We start from the raw sequence: 18,234 nt of genomic DNA on the forward strand, positions 1-18,234 counted from the left end.
CGGGATTCGAACCCAGGACCATGGCTTCACAGGCAAGGTCACTACACACTAGACCAGACCGGTTGTCTAACAAATCATATCTATGAAAACAATTCCTACAACCAAACTCCATTGTTACCTTGAAATTGAATTCGGTTAAAATTCGACACAGAATCAAAAATATCTCAACAACTTTCAACCCTATTCCTTAGTGAAAAGGCGATGTATGTATAGATTTTATTGGCGCTGTAAACGCTGAGTCACATACGTGTCCAAGCTTCGTAATTATTTGAACAATAGAACAAAGGGGGAGGGGTGGGGGTGAAATGGATATTCAGTGTACCGGTATTGGGTATGTTTGGGAAAAACGGTCGCTTGGGGCAATATGGAGCATGGACTCTTATGTATTTTTAATTTTCTGCAATCTAAAAATCTATGGCCATTTCTGACGTCGCAAGTTTCGTGCGGCGCGCTATATCTTTTGTCCCTTTCTAATTTCCAGGCTTTACGCCTCTCTTTTAAAGTCCATTAGCTGTTTAGGCTGCAGAACATGCCACAAGACAGGCAAACATACAATTAAGCAATACCTCTCTTCATAGATAGCCGTTAAAAATAAAAATTATGACTAAACGTAATACTTATTCACGCTTAGCCAAATTTAACAGCATCAAAGTACCAGAGGATAAGAAATCTATAAAAGTTCTAACCAAGTAGGTATAATTTCTTATAATCCGCGAGGGAAACCGACAGAAAATAATGTCTTACTTAAACTTACCAAAGAAAAACACCCCAAGTAGATATTATCACAAACGAAATTGAACCATAAATACAATGAATAAAGCTTAAAACAAGAAAGAACATGTTAAAGTCGTCAGAAAGATCTATTTAATTTCGAATTTCCCTGTTAATATTTTAATTCGATAATTGAAAATGAACTTTATCAAATAGACTTAAGATTAATTTTAATTTGTTGTAACTCCCAATGCTACGTTCTGTTATTAGCTCGTATTTCAGGCTTTCTTAAAAGTGTACTAGCGAAAAAGGACTTTGGTGCTTTAAGTTATGGTTCAAATTTGAATGGAGTGTTGTGATGGAATAGTTTCCAAATTTGAAATGGCAGCACGCAAGCGCGTTTTCGCGCGTGGGGTGTTGTTATGTTTGGGAGGATTGTCAGGTTGCATAATGTACGTGAACCAAGTTTTACTTATATTTCTTTTTAATCACTTACGCAAAGTATTGTGTAATGAGTAGCTACCTAGATGTGTTTGGAGCATGGACTAGTCCATGGTTTGGAGTAAATAAAAGCAGTCGTTTCGAGGATATTCATTGGAACTAGTGACAGGATTTTGAAGCTAAGTTGTGTTAAGGTTTACATTTTTTTAGTCTAACATAATGAGTATTATTTCTCTAATGCTGCGTTTTTACCAGAGATGTGCAAGGATACGTAGCGAGTGATGTAATTGGCTGAAATCCTGTCTCTAGATCCAATGTATATCTTTGAAACGACTAATTTTATTTACTCCAAACATTATATAGGTTTGATTAGGCTGCTAATAGAAAGAAAATCGCATTTGGGCATGCAATTATCTCGGCGCCACTCAAGGGTATTCAGAATGTACCTACTTTTCATGAGTATTGTGTCCACGGGTTTGTCAATAGTTTTATTTTTGATACAGATAATTACGGCACCGTTTTTTCTGGTTTGTGTTCATTTTATGTAAGCTTATAAAATTTGACGTAGAAGTACGTCTTTTTTCACGTTCATCCAATCTACATATTTCATATGATTGGATCTCTCTCATTTAATAAGTATCTATATTATATTCCATTTCACTCCACACGTATTACGCGCAAAATTTAATATAATAACTTGGATACAGAAGCCAGAAATTTCACCCGTATCTTGCCACACCCTGTATAAACCGTCTCTTTCCCACATCAATCCAGTCACAAAACCTCCACGTAAACGTTGGACCCTCAGTCCAAAGCCAACCACACGCGGGGCGGCCGCGCGCTCGCCCGCCACGCGAAAACCACTTGTTTGAGCATACGTTTAAAGCTCATAATACATCAACAAGTCTACGAACCAGGTTGGTGCGAGTACAATTTGAAAATGGAATGTCTTGGGCGTTTTTGAGTTTAAAACGTTCGATGTTTGAATTTCGCTTATTGCTTTTTGGGTGAACGTTGAAGTATTGACGTAATAAATCAATATTAGTATTGACGAAATTGAAATTTTCACGTTTAATACTTTCTTTAATGAATATATGCATTTTAAAAATATCCGATGAGCATCTTTTTTGTACACATTTGCGTATATTCTTTTCGATTGAAATTTTTATAATATAATATTTTATTACAATTATTACACCGTCATTACTAATGTCATTACTTAAAAATAATGTTACTGTACCTGATTCGCATTTCACTTAGAAAACATTTATGCCTTAGCCGCTTAGGGACCTATAAAAGGGACTGCCATCCCATTGTATATTGACAAATCAAAATTGAATTTACTCGTCAACTTTTGATTTGTGTGTAGCTAGAAAATAAAAAAAAACGATTTTCCCCAATTCATTTCAACGACTCAGTAATAATTAAACGGTAAGTAAGAAAGATTTGAATGAAATTAAAAAGATATTAAAAATGGAAAGAAAGAAAGATTGTAATTGGAATGGAATGAAGGACTGACATAGGTAATTAATGTTACTATTACTGGGTCAATGTCATTATTACTGAGATCACCATCGATAGGTATATTTACAGTATTTACTTCCTAAAAGAAGGTCCTAAAATATTTAAATTTCATTGCGTTTATTTCCAAAACGTAACATTTCCTAAAATACTGAAAAAGTTGTGATTTTATTAATGATCATGAAAAAAAAAATATTTGTACAATTAGTACCTACAATTTTTGACACACAGGCCAATTCGAACGTAGACTGATATCAGAATTAATTGGTGTCAATACAAAAGCATTTTGCTCATGTATTGGCACGGGAGAGACGTAAAATAACTAAATAACATGAATCAACACGAACGAGGGAAATGCACGCACGATTGATATCATTTTGATGTCACAATGTAAGTTTGAATTGGCCTCCAAGTGTTTTAACATGGCGCAGTCGGTAGGATAGAATGAGGATTTTACGAAACAATCTTTCACAGATCGATGTTTTTTTTTCAACCCATTCAGCGGTTTGTGTTCTATACAAAACATGTTCGCTACATACCGGGAAATTCATGTTATCGGCTACGACCGCAGCTCAGCGGTGAATGTGTTAAGTCCACCATTAGTATTTTTTTTATTTGTGCAATAAAGTTTAAATAAATATCCGATACATGGTAAGTTCCATAAGGCTTGTGTTGCGTTTATTTAATAATAGATAAATTAATATAAATCTTAAGTACAGTCAGCATCTAATAGACAATGATGGCCAAAACGGTCAAATATATCGTGACACACCTTTGTTACCATCGAAAATAAGGATCACTATCTATTCGATGCTTACTGTACATAGATTAGAAGAACAAAGTCCAGTAAATTGCTAATTTTCTTTCTGTTTAACTAGATTTTGTTATAAAATTCAACATGTGTCATCCCTAGTCCGCCTACCTAAATTACCTACTCTTTATAGTTTGACACGGATTTTAAAATATAAATTGTGGCTAAAAATAACTGCTGTCTACGTTTCTCTATTAATCTTCTCTTCTGGTGATTATTTCATGCATGGTGTAAAATAATTTATTTTAAATACAGTCAAATACCCTATTAGGCCGCATAGGAACCCATGTACACGTTACCCTAAGTGTAAGGCCTGAGTGGACGCTCGAAGCGGAGCGTTCGGCGGGGCGTGCAGCGTGGCGTCGGGCTCACAAGTGATTTGAGCAGCGTGCGCTAAGGCCGCTCCTATACGTTTGCATTTGTTTAACATGCACGCCGCACGCCCCGCCCCGCTGCACGCCCAACTCGAGCGTCCACTCTGGCCTAACACTAATGGCTTCCTCCGTAATAACTCAATTGACATTCTGGTCTGCAGGTAACCGCTACATTTACATAATGCCCTCGTACAGTCAGCAAAAGTATCTGCCACCCTCGAATACTTTTCCAAATAGACATATATTTTATACATTACGCGATCAGTCTAATTGATATAATTCTGACGATTATGAATAAAAAAAAATCTGACGATTCGAAGTCTAATTGAGACATAATGATACATATCACCTGTCTACTCCTACCTCCTGTCTCCATCAGATCAGCTCGATGGTACCATAATATTGCATTGTCACCCGTCTTACATATGTATGCAAATTTGCAGCTTCATCGGAAACCGGGAAGTGGGTCAAATTTAACTTGCAAGAATTGATTACAGACAGACAGACAGACAACGGGATCGGTGAAACTACACTCATGGACAAATTTAGAGGAACGCAAAAAAGCATAATTAGGTACTAATTTTAGGTGGAAGTCCTAGTGCAAATGCAAATCGCCGCTATACTTACTCAACCTCGTATCTGCAACACTCATTTGATGACAAAAACACCCGTATTCCGAATGAAAGAAAAGCGACATTTCCGTCAAATGATTGTTTCAGATAATTATGAGGTTGAGTAAGTAGGTATAGCGACGAAATTTGATTTCCTCTAAATTTGTCCACGAGTTTAAATAAAAGCTTGTAAAAACTATGGGAACGAAGTCACGGGCAGAGCTTAGTATAACACAGAAGTAAATACAATAAAATATCCTTATTTATTATGTTTTGCTCTTGGGTAGCGCTATTTTCTTTTTCCTCAATATATCAAATGGAAGTGACGTGGTGACACTACGCAATAACAAACGAAGCGAATTTCCGCCATTTTGTTTTTCGGGATCCGTATCTAAAGGGTAAAAACGGGACCCTATTTCTAAGACTCTACTGTCCGTCTGTCTGCCACCACGCTGTATCTCATGAACTGTGATAGCTAGACAGTTGAAATTTTCACAGATGATGTATTTCTGTTGCCGCTATAACAAAAAATACTAAAAATATATCGGCTGTAATGTCGCGCTGCAATACTGCCGCAATAATACTGGCATAGTCTGAATCCAAATGTTACCTTTTTTTTTTTAATTTGCCTATTGGTGTGTCCCACTCCTGGGCAAAGGCCTCCCCTCTTTCCCGCCACTTGACTCTGTCCAATGCACACTCCCGCCACTCCGCACAGAATGCATCAAGGTTGTCCCGCCATCTCCGTTTGGGTCTTCCTTTGCCCCGAGATCCATCCTGTGGGATCCAGTCCATGGCTAATTTGGCCCAGCGCTCTGGGTGCATTCGGCAGATGTGCCCTGCCCAGTCCCATTTCAGCTTAGCGGCCTTCATGCCCACATCCACAATGCCAATTTTGGAACACAGTTCGGTATTTACCTTACCTAATAGTAATGTTACCTTTATTTTATAAAAATCGTTTTATCCAAACATTATTAAATATTTATCGCTCGCTTACCGAAATAATATTTATTGCAGTGCGGTTTACGCTTCACCGATTTCATTCGCCCATTTATTAATATTATCTCCAAAACCCTTTGTTAAACCAGTTTATCAAAAACCCGTTGACATAATTTACAAATTACCCATAATTTATGTTCTCATAAATTACTTTCGCATAATCGGGTTTAATTGTCTTTTATGATATCAAAATCAGAGAGCGCTGGTAGCCTAGCGGTAAAAACGTGCGACTTTTAATCCGGAGGTCGCGGGTTCAAACCCCGGCTCGTACCAATGAGTTTTTTGGAACTTGTCGCTCTAGTCCCCTTGACCCATATGGTGGAAAGATTTGCTGGCTATGGATGAGGTCTTGGTGGCTCAGATGGCAGAGCGCTGGAGTAGCGATCCAGAGGCCGTGAGTTCAACTCTCACCCAAGAGATTATTTTTTCCACTTTTAAATTTATTCTAAGCTTAATAGCATCGTTCGCAGACATTTCTGCTTGTTAAAAATTAAAATTAATAAAGATAGACCGACAGACACAATATAATATTAGTATCGATTATAGTATGCATCTGCAGACCATTACAAGTAGCGGCAGCCGTACGACCCCAATTTCATAGATATACTGCAAATCGATATACAGGTTAACCGTTTGGCACACGCATACTAGAGGTCAAAACAAAATTATTGACCCGCAGTTCCTAAAAAAATTTCCCTGCGGAGGGGAGTGCCAAAACATTTTGTATGGAAAATTTTTTTTTTAGAAACCTATCTGTAGTGGTATTATATGAAAGGGCTTTTTGAGGCGATTCTAAAAATATACCACATCATTACATTTCTGCCATTTTTTTTTATTTAAAACAAAAATGATTTTCAAAACATACTAAGTTTGGGCTTCTCCAGATACGATATGGCTGATTTTTTTTTGTACAATATACCACAAATAATACGTGATATCCTCATATCTAACCCTAAAAAAGCAATTTTGAAAATAATTTCATTTAGATTATTTTTATTATTTTTCAATATTACAAAGTGATACAGTTCTACTTCAGTACCTATTTTACGAGACTTATGGAACTGTACTGCAGATACGGTGCATATTAATCATAAAATGATACGTAATATCCATATATCCAACGGGGAATATCTTTTTAACCCTTTTACTGCGCCTTTTCATCAGTTGGTATAGTTTGTTTAGTTTTTCACACAAAATATCAAGAGCCCAAACTAGGTAGAAGTATGTTATATACGGTATACCTAACAGATTTTTTTGTACAATATACCAAAAATTATACGTAATATCTTGATATCTAACCCCAAGAAAGCAATTTTGAAAATAATATCATTTCGATTTTTTTTTTCATATTTGTTAGAGACAAACCAAAGAAAGTCTGCAGCGCTAGATTAAAAGTAGTTTTTAAAAATCAGTATGCGACAACACCACAGAAAATGGATTAAATAGTCTTGATACTTGTGAAATTTCTACCATATTTACCGTCTATGAAAAAATTAAGCTGTATGCACAGCTTAATTTTTATGGTAAAATAAATTTCATTCCAACAATAGATGTCACTATTAATATGTAGACATATACTAATATTGATAAATAATATTGGGAGAATGTGACATTTGGCTTCATCAAAATTAATAAGCTTTTGTAATATCCGCGACGGCGGTAAATAGGTACAGAGGGCCTACCGCGAACACCGAAGTTCTCAATATGCGAGCATCTTTCTCTTTTACTCCCATTAAGGCGTAATTAGATTGACAGAGAAATTGCCCGCAATTTGCGAACTATAGTTTTCGAAAAAACGAAATAAACCATTAAAACAATAAACATATATTAAAAATTAATTTTAGCTTTAACTAGTAGGTACCCATGCCGTGAGCATAAGCATGGAGGTTGTGGGTTCGAGCTCAAAACCCGGCTAGTACCAATGAGTTTCTCGAAATGTTAGAGGAAGTTCATAAGTATGCCTATATCTATTAGGTGTGTTCAATTTGCTGTGAAACCTTAGTCTAAACCAATATTATATTATCTAAGTAGGTACATATGGTGAAGTATTAAGATGTTTCATTCCACTTACCCGTCATCAACTCCAAATTTTGTAAACATTGTCGTTTTTCAGCTTGAATCGCCTCGTGCTGACTTTTTACAAGTGTAAAATTATTCGTCATGCGGAAAAGTAACTCCCGCACGCCGGTTTTGTAAGGTTTCACCATGTTTATTCCGTTCATCACAAAACACAATGAATATTTAAACGATTTTGACAAACACATACCATAGTGCATGACGTTTACTGACTGCTTAAAAAACATTGCCATATGTAGTTTTTTAATTCGATGTCAAATTATTGCGCTGCAGACTTTCTTTGGTTTGTCTCTATGTGTATAATTTTTCAATATTACAAATTGATACAATTCTAATGGAACTGTATTGAACTGTGCTGTTTTGTTTATTATTATGGGTGTTTGTCCATAGTAAATATGAAATAAAAACTAAAGGAATAAACATCTTTCTTTCAACTTTCAGTCACTTTTTTAAGTCAGTATCTTCCAGAAAAACTAAACAACCTATACCAGGTGATGAAAAGGCGCAGTAAAAGGGTTAAAGGGTATTCCCCGTTTGATATATGGATATATTAACGTATCATTTTATGATTAATATGCACCGTATGTGCAGTACAGTTCCATAAGTCTCGTAAAATAGGTACTGAAGTAGAACTGTATCACTTTGTAATATTGAAAAAATGAAAAAAAAAATCTTAATGAAATTATTTTCAAAATTGCTTTTTTGGAGTTAGATATGAGGATGTCACGTATTATTTGTGGTACATTGTACAAAAAAAAATCACCCATATCGTCTCTGGAGGAGCCCAAACTTGGTATGTTTTGAAAATTATTTTTGTTTTAATTTAAAAAAAATGGCTGAAATGTAATGATGTGGTATATTTTTAGAATTGCCTCAAAAAGCCCTTTCATATGATACCACACACGATGGGTTCCTGAAAAAATTTTTTTTTCCATACAAAAACAAAAATGTTTCGGCACGCCCCTCCTCAGGGAATTTTTTTTAGGAACTGCGGGTCAAAAATTTTGTTTTGACCTCTAGTATGCGTGTGCCAAACGGCTAACCTGTACATCGATATGCAGTATCTTAAAGTGAACAGGCTAGAGTCCTTGATTCAGTTAAATTCACTATAAATATTCCATACACGCCTTTTTGCAGTTTAATGTCTAATTCCCTATACACCCTGTATGCTACGAGTTACGTATAGCTAGTTAGGTCCCCTAGGATCCATGTAATGGCTAGACAGCCTCGTTCTAGGACATTACATTACACTTCAGATGGGAAACGTTAGGTATATTGTTAGCAGTTAGCTTAAGTTAGCTTTCATCTCAAAACATAGGAGGTAGGATCCTATAGAAGTGGTATACGCGTGCCTCCGTAAGGGACAAAACATAGGCAATGCGACACTATGATTGGTCGAATTTATTTGTTGCCCACCATAATCCATACAAATTTATGGTGGGGAATAAAAAAAATGTGAGACTGTGACAAGGACAAACAATAATAGCGCTTTCGCTGCTACTCCTACTGAAAGATACATAAGACTATCCCGTTCGACCATTTCCCCCCACCCCTCATGCCTGATCCAGTTAAAATACTAGATTCATGTCTCAAAATGATCTCAATTTGAGATCAGTTTGATCTCAATTTGAGATCAGTTTGTAAGTTCGAATAGGGATTTTATAATAGGGTTAGTGCTATAGTTCATGGCTCTACATAGTTTCATTCATTTATTTATTTAATAAATAATACATATTAATTTCCTAACAAATCAGAAAGAAACAAGCGAAAATAAGTCTTATTGTTAAGAGTGGCCAATTACTACGTAGTGGCCACTAACTAATAAGTATTTCCAAGATAGGTAGACCCTTAAAAATACACGATTTTTGCTAATTCTTATGTTGAAGTTTTGATAATTATTATGTTGAAGTTTTGCTAATTCTTATGTTGAAGTTTTGCTAATTCTTATGTTTTAGTTTTGCTAATTCTTATGTTGAAAATAAGTTCACTCACGTGTGGAGGACCTATTTAATCCCAAATTAAAAAGAGGGGTATTGACGCCAATGTCTGTCTGTCGGCCCGATTTGAACTTTTCGAATTCGTCAAATATTGCGTCGAATTACGATATGGATTAGATATGTCAGTGTCTAATGTGACATTTTTGTTTGATAAAACGTCAGTTATGACACTGACTGAAATATCAATTTGACGTGTTTTTAAAGTATGAATCGGGCTGTGTGTGTCTGTCTGTGGCATCGTAGCTCTCAAACGGACCGATTTCGATGCGCCTTTAGTTTAGTTTATAGTTTTAGTTTCATAGCTAGTTTTAATTTTAAGTTAGGTGGGGTCAAGGCGGATACAGTGGCTCAGATTTATCAGTGGCTCAGTCGCCCAAAATCGGTTCTGTCTCGTGTTGAAATTAGATTAAGTGAGATACTGTACCCGGCTTGTTTCTACCAAACCACTGGTCCCTTCTTGACCCTACGTTTAATTTATTCGAATTCTGTTATAAATTAAGTATGTTTTCGTTTTTAATAAAATACATTCCAATTAAAACCTCTCCGAAACATGTTAAACACGTTTTAAATAAATAATGAGCGTTTGATAATATTACCAAACGTGCCGAGTTTGCCCCTCGGCGGCAAGTGAGAGTTAGACGGTATTTTATGATTGGAAAAGTTGCTAATTGTCGTACACTGTTTCAATTCACACGTGTTATAGAAAGTTTGTACCTACAAATTTGTTTATATATAGTAAAAAGATTTAAAAATACTGTGCCCATTTTTAGAGAAAAGGTGCACGAATTTAAATTAAAAATCTCAGATAACATAACAAACTTTTCAAAAAATGCATTAAATTACCTTAAGACTTGTCTAGCAACTAAAATGCATTGGTGGTTAGTATAGGACCTAAGAAGTATACCTATTGAGATAAATTTTGCGTAGAAAAATTCTGAGTAGTAATGTACAGTCAGCAGCAATAGTTTCTAAGCGGGCGAGGTGTTCAAAATTATCTTGACGCGACTTTATTGTTAATAGAATAAGAGCGCGTCAAGGTAATTTTGTACCTCGCGTGCTTAGCAACTATTGCTGCTGACTGTACTATAATTTTATAAGTATTAAAGTTAACATACTGTGTGTTATCAATGTTATCATACCTACTATTTTGATAAGTATGACAGTTGACACATCATATCAGAGCTGGGCACCGTTAATCAAAAAGTTAACTTCGTTAATCGTTAATCTGTCAGCTCCCACGGCTCATATATGAGCCAGAACGCTTATGGTGACGTCATATCGTGGGATTCGACAGGTTAATCCGTTAAATAAAAAGTTAACTTCGTTAAACGTTAAAACGTTACTTTTCAAAAGTTTTAACGGAAGTTAAAGTTAATCGTTAATCGTTAACTCGAAATCGTAAATATACGCAATAAGAAATAAAACTAGTAGAAATAATCATAAATTTTGATTTTTATTACTACTAATCTCTCGTAATAAAAAAATTAATACGGCGCACGGGGTAAGCAATATTAGTCTCTTAGTCAGTAGTACAAGCGCGCTATGTAAAGTTGCACTGCATACAAACCTAACGCAAACTAGTCGGAACGTGATCGGCGCGGCGCGGCAGCGCGAGGCCTTGGTGTGAATAGGTACTTAGGTATTAACGATTAACGGACTTAAGGAAAGTTAACGGAAGTTTATAAATCCGTTACAGGTTTTTAAAGTTAACTTAAAAGTTAATCCGTTACTCGAAAACTTAACTTCGTTAATTAACGATTAGGTAACGGATTAACGGACTTCTGCCCAGCTATGTATGCACTTGCATCCAAAGTGCCACAGATGTTTCAACATATCGCCGTTACGGATAAATAGAGTATTTCAACGCTCGCTTATAGCTGCCATTTGTAAACACGGACAGATGGAGTGTAAATAGTGTTACATTTGAACAGGGGCGACGTTCGGAATTCAAAACCTAGTATTTTCCAAGCTATGAAAACAAAACATACAGTAAAAGATTTACGCTATAGGCACATTTACCCGGGCACCTGTCGACTCTAGTATAGTAGGTATCGTTAATTTATAGATTTAGTTTTTAAGTTAGTAATATTTTTTATTTAATGTATAATTTTTATGGCAAATAAATGTTTTACTTTTCATCAAAAAATACATTAAATTATTTTCACTGTACCTAAAATTATAATTTGTCATCATCATCATCATCTTCCTCGCGTTGTCCCGGCATTTTGCCACGGCTCATGGGAGCCTGGGGTCCGCTTGGCAACTAATCCCAGTAATTGGCGTGGGCGTAGTTAAAATTATAATTTGTGCTAAATGTAAAATAAATTGATAATAAATAATTTAAATAGTTCAATGTGGACTATTTGAACACATTACAGTAAATTTAGTGAAACTTTATTATTTATATTAGTGATATAAAAATTTCTGACTACCGTACTGGTAAAAGCCGCACCCATACAATACATAACAGATTCTAAATCTGAATGCCACGCCAGGCCATTGCATCTCTCTACCGCGCCATTTGATATGGGAAATGGATAGTCAAATTTTATCGGTTCGGAATGCAGTGTATAGACGAAAAGATTAAACATCCTGTATGACTGTGTATGACATTCCACTCGATTTCGTCACTCGAAAATCGGTGAAAAACTGCGAAATGCTGATTTTTGAAATACGAGCGATAGAAATTGGGAATCTAGTGGTATTGACGGTTCACCACTCGTTTTCAATTCTATTAGTAGAATTTACATGCCCAGTAGTGGAGATAGTACTGAACGAAATACACGAAATCGATCGGTCGAATTTCAAAAATCGGCCCCCTGGGAACAATGCCTCGGGCAAATTTTAGGGCTAGATTTATGATTAACTTTGAAAAAAAATTCTGTATGACCATAGAGAAATATAGTAAGCATTAAGTGCTCACTCCATCCAGTTTTGGTACCAAAGCGCCTATTATTTTCGTAGTCGACATCTAGTATCGAGTAGCGGAATTATCATACCGCTACTTGATACTAGATGTCACGGGTGCCGCGACTCACGAAAATTGTATTGAACAACAATTTACAACTAATATTTCAAGCAGAAGGAATTCAAAATAAAGTCCCGGTTAATCCGGTTATAATATTAGCTGAGAATTGTTAAGCATTAGACTTTTCGGTCGTCGCAACATCTATTGTCAAGTAGCAGTACTGATAATTCCGCTACTCGATGTTAGATGTCAACTACGAAAATAATAGGCGTTAAGGTACCAAAACGGGATGGAGTGAGCACTCTATACTTGCTATATTTCTCTATAGTATAACATATATAGTGCAAAAACAGGTTTAGTTAAATCGTGACAAAATTACACGCCATTTTGTGCGAAATATCGCAACCATTATCACTGTGCGTGATAAATGTGCCACATTCCTGTACATGTGATGTGGTGACTGGTGATTCATATTATTAAATAAAATCGTCGAAAGATGAAATAAATTTTACTTTTACTCTCATAAAACTAGCTTCTGCCTGCGACTTTGTGTGCGTGACATGATAATGATAATAAGGATAATAAGTTATGATGATACGGTTTTCCTGTCATCTAACTTGTGTATTTTTTCAAAATTTTAGACTCAGTCGTTTCGGGGATGGGGGGAATGTTCGGACAGACAGACCGACGCACTAGTGATCCTATAAGGATTCCGTTTTTTCCTTTTGAGGTACAGAACCCTAAAAACCTTTTTATCTAAGCATTATTCGTAGGGATGTAAGCGAACTTGACAAATGGCGTGTAATAGCGACGCTCTGGGCCGTCGATTTGTAAACTCCCTTTTATAAATCACTCTGGTTCGTTACTCTGACATTTATTTCGGTCATTTTACAAGCTTTTATTTAGTTTCACCTGTCCCGTTGTCTGTCTGTAAGTAAATCTTGCAAGTTAAATTTGATCCATTTCCCGGTTTCCGATTGAGCTGACATTTTGCATACACATGTAAGTCGGGTGACAAATAGTGACAATGCTATATTATGGTACCATCGAGCTGATCTGATGATGGAGACAGGAGGTGGCCATAGGAACTCTGTAATGAAACAACGCAACCTAATTGTGTTAGGGTTTTTTAGAATTGTCTCGATGAGTATTAGTGTCGTAAGAAAAGTACAGTCAGCGATAAAAGCTTGTACCAAAAATGAAAATTTTGCCAAATCTTATTTTCATTTGGTTGAGACTGTACACTGAACAATGTACTGTGTAATAATGACTGTACAAGACCAGACGATTCAATGGAGCCTCGTCGTCTTGTCGACAGCTTTGCGTAACAGACCAAGTACCTATACATTTTATTTCAATATTTTGTCCCCTGCATGTACCACTGTGTGTCGTAATCACACGCATCAGTAAATAAGGGCAGACGATTCATCACACAGTGGTCCTGCGGAGGACAAAAACAAATATTGCCCGTGCGTCCGCAAAAATGGACTGGGACTGTGTTAATATGAGTTCAGTGGGACATTTTTTGTAAGAATAATATTACTTTATCTACACACAGGGTGATAGTTATATTTATTGGTCACTACATACTTAATCTTAATCTTCTCTTAATCTACATAATTAATCTTAATCTTATTATTTTTATTTTTAAATTTATAATGTAATTTTTGACGATCATGATGAGAAGATAAACATAATTTTGACGAATGTAGCAAATTTATAGTGTAATTTTCATTGGCCCAAAGAAACAAACCAGTTGAAGTTTTATTGTTAAGAGTGGCCAATTACTATGTACAATTATCCAATAGTAGTTTATGCAACAGTGATATAATAAGGACTACGTCTCGACTACGTCTCGTTTTGTAACTTCGACCCTTGAATTTTAAGAACCAATTATGAGCTGTTGCATACATTACTTTTTCTATGACAGCTGCAGCAAAAAAAAAAAAAAAAAGAGTTATTATTAAAAAAAAAGAGTTATTATTAAAAAAAAAAGAGTTATTATTAAAAAAAAGAGTTATTATTTAAAAAAAATTGAGTTATTATTTAAAAAAAAAAAGAGTTATTATTGTAAATGAAAACATACCTCTTTCAATCAAGATGATCGGAACTTGTATCTTTAAAAAAAAAAAAGCAGTTGTATTATACTCATAAGATGACTGCTAGCAGTCATCTTATGAGCCTATAGACAAATCATTCAAATGACATTGCTTTAGATATCACTGTCAGTCATTTAATTGACACATTTAAGTGCTGGAGTAGAAAAAGCTTTTTAAATATATTTATATAATTAATAAATAAGAATAAAGAACTAGAATATTATTAAAAGACCGGCCAAGTGCAAGTCGGACTCGCGTTCCAAGGGTTCCGCAAATTAAGTCCGACTCACGCTTGACTGCACATTTCTAATAGGTTTTCCTGTCATCTATAGGTAAAGAACTATTTTTTGTGTATTATTTTCAAAATTTTGGACTCAGTAGTTTTGGAGATAAAGGTGGAGGGAATGGTCGGACCGACAGATAGACGCACGAGTGATTCTATAAGGGTTCCGTTTTTTCCTTTTGAGTTACGGAACCCTAAAAAAGAGAATACAAAACGCTATTTTGGACAGTTTATTTGAGCTTAAAATCAGCTCGAGAAGTTTATGAAAAATGTACAATAATTAGAACATTTAATTAGCGAGGGTCGAAAGTTGTTTACTGTTTGTTCCGTTTTTTACTGCTTAATAATCAATCATAAACAATGCGTGTTTCTCTGTACGAAATATAGGATGTACCTAACCCCCTAAGACACTGCGTACAAATTTTTGTACATATTCCAAAAAATATTTTGAACTTTCATTGGGTAACTAAGGGTTCCAATTCCAAAAACAAAACAAATGCTTTTGGGTCTCATGAGGCTAACAACAATGTAGGTATTACAATACGGAGTTATAGCTTTTTATTTCATAATCCATAACTCCCGCGGGAACAATATAAGTAGTTTTTCGAGCAAGTGTGATGAAAAACGTTTTTAACTTTGTTTTCGAAGATTGGGTCACAGGATGAGTTTATTATACTAGGTGGAAGCGTGTTGTATATTGGGCTCTAGTAGACCAACTAACTAAATAACAATGATTCCGATAATAATATTATTCCGGGATTATTTCTCACTTGATGGTCTCATCGGAAGATCAGCGCTGGAAGTCGCCAGCAACATGCTGAGATAGGGCCATTACGTGACACTTTATTTTCACTATATTATTTTTATGTACTAGCGACCCGCCCCGGCTTCGCACGGGTTAACAAATTATACATAAACCTTCATCTTGAATCACTCTAACTCTATCTATTAAAAAAAAACCGCATCAAAATCCGTTGCGTAGTTTTAAAGATCTAAGCATACATACAGACAGACAGACAGCGGGAAGCGACTTTGTTTTATTTATGTAGTGATTCTGATATCAGTATATGTTCGAATTGGCCTGCAAGCTTGATGCTAAGCAGGCTACAAATATGTCCTCTATATGGAGACGATCGATCTGCCGTTATAAAGAAAGAAGTTACAGTTATAGGTTATAACGCTGAACGATATCCTTTTTATGGCTATATGTGACGTTATCTATGAAAAGGGAGCTTCTTGTCCATGGCGCTTACGCCATTATTAACGATGCTCCGATATAAATACAATGCCGTGCGACGCTGTGCGGCGTAAGCGCCATCGTCGATAAGGTCCCTTTTCATGGATAATGCCCCATATTTAGTGTGTTAGCTTAGTCTTAATACTTAGCTCAGTCAACGAGGTAGGTACTGTTTCACGTCATTTGATAAAACTAGGAAATTCGTGAACTATAGGCCCGATTCGGATTTTGAACTAGACATCTATAAGACATCACCAAGATACGACAACGATTTTTTTAAGATCTAGCGTGTCAATTTCCGTGATTCTGGAGATACTCTTGAACGATTTCCACAATGTCTAAAACGTCTCGTTATGTATTCTTGGATCAAAAAACGATTTTGAAACGATCTTAATACGATAATTTAACGTAAAAGTGACATTGGTTGCCCGAATTGAGCTGCAAAAGATATCTAGTTGAAATCTAAACTACCAGGTATCTAGTACATATCGTATCGTACTCTTCTCTAGAACGTATCTTGTTTTCCGAATACCGCGGTATGACTTTCTACAAAAATATAACTGACAAAATCGTGTGCTGCTGACTATCAAAGAAATAATTAAAACACTTAAATCTAAATGGTAGGTACCTCTTAATTTATTACCCCGTACCCATTTCCACCCGATATACTTAAACATCCCGTCCCAGTATCGATCTCCGATACCGGAACCGGATATTGACCGGCCCCGGACTAGGGCCCGGTTTTATTCATGATATATTTAGGATCGGACCGTCCGAATTGGAGTATAAGTTTTTGGGAATCCTGATTTACGTCTCTAACGAGTATATAAAGTTACTTAATTACATTAGCAAAAATATTATATTATATTTAAGGTTCAGAAATCGGAGTTTATAAAAAGTCGTATCGCTCATTTGGATCTCAATACGGCTGCCATAAATTTAATTTACGGTACATGGTGCTAATTTACCGCCCTAGTGCGGTAACTAGAACTATACGTGCGTAAGATGTTAAAAATCTAAGGGACCATATGGGGCATTATCTATGAAAAGGGACCTTATTGTCGATGGCGCTTACGACGCACGGCGTCGCGTGGCTGCGTGTTTATATCGGAGCATCGTTAATTATGGCGTAAGCGCCATCGACAATAAGGTGCCTTTTCATAGATAACGTCACATATGTACTGTAAAACCTTGTACATATATACAATACACGTGCGAAAAGGTAATTCGCAACTCGTGTCGATTTAAAACACTCCCTTCGGGCGTGTTTTAATTTATCGCCACTCGTTGCCAATTTCCTACTTTTCGAACTTGTATCGTAATGTACAGTGATCGGGGATTTCTATGCCACACCGCGGGATATCAAGTCGAAATGGTAATACGGATACGCCACTTGGCCCGCGATAGGAACAAAACTGTTCGAAAAGTAAACGCTATTTCGGTGTTGGTAATTCGTTTATAAAATAAAGGACTGTAAAAAACATGGGTCTCGACTCGGTCGTTGAAAGGCAATGCAAAACTGATAAGGTAATGCGAGCTTAGTGGTTTTATTGATATATTCAATTGATCTGTAATCAAATTTTCAATTATTAATATTAATAATATAATATGCAATGCATGATTAATTGATTAACAGTAACATGCCAAAACACTCTCCTATATCGCACACGAATCCCGGATTCCCGCAGCATATCCATACTAGCGTAATGATTGAGGTCATTCACCCCAAGTGCCAAGTGGCATAGAAATCCCCGATCACTGGCTCATGTACTATAGTAATCTTACAGCACACAGTTTAGTTTTTTGCTCGTGTTACAGGACACACCTGACGGTCTAGCATGAGTTGCGTTCTTGCGCGCGACTCCATACATCTTGCGCGACTTTAAGTATGGAGTCGCGCGCGAGAACGGAACTCATGCTAGACCGCCAGGTATAAGAACAAGTTCATACTTGTTCTGAAAATGTTGTTGTTGAAAATGTATAAAATTTACTAAAACTTTTGTTAGACATCTGAAAAATAACCTCTACATTTGTCGCGAAGAAACTTTTCCTTTCCAAGTTCGTCAACTGAAATTCAGGACTTTCGTGTTTTCAGAACACAGACGG

At 36.1% G+C, this 18,234-nt stretch overlaps 1 protein-coding gene and 1 non-coding gene across 3 annotated transcripts in view; both read left to right on the forward strand.

Moving 5' to 3' along the window:
• The first annotated feature begins 1,896 nt into the window (after positions 1-1,896).
• The window catches only part of LOC134660288 (Kv channel-interacting protein 4-like), a 46,447-nt gene continuing 30,109 nt past the window's right edge, over positions 1,897-18,234 (forward strand). For both annotated transcript variants that reach the window (XM_063516039.1, XM_063516040.1), the window contains exon 1: positions 1,897-2,069. The gene's annotated coding sequence lies outside the window, so the exon portion shown is untranslated. The remainder of the gene's footprint in view (positions 2,070-18,234) is intronic.
• On the forward strand, positions 5,815-5,887 carry Trnaa-agc (transfer RNA alanine (anticodon AGC)). Its single transcript has one exon. It is a non-coding gene; the product is annotated as a tRNA-Ala (tRNA).

This window comes from Cydia amplana, chromosome 26 (assembly GCF_948474715.1).
Source record: "Cydia amplana chromosome 26, ilCydAmpl1.1, whole genome shotgun sequence".
Taxonomy (NCBI): domain Eukaryota; kingdom Metazoa; phylum Arthropoda; class Insecta; order Lepidoptera; family Tortricidae; genus Cydia; species Cydia amplana.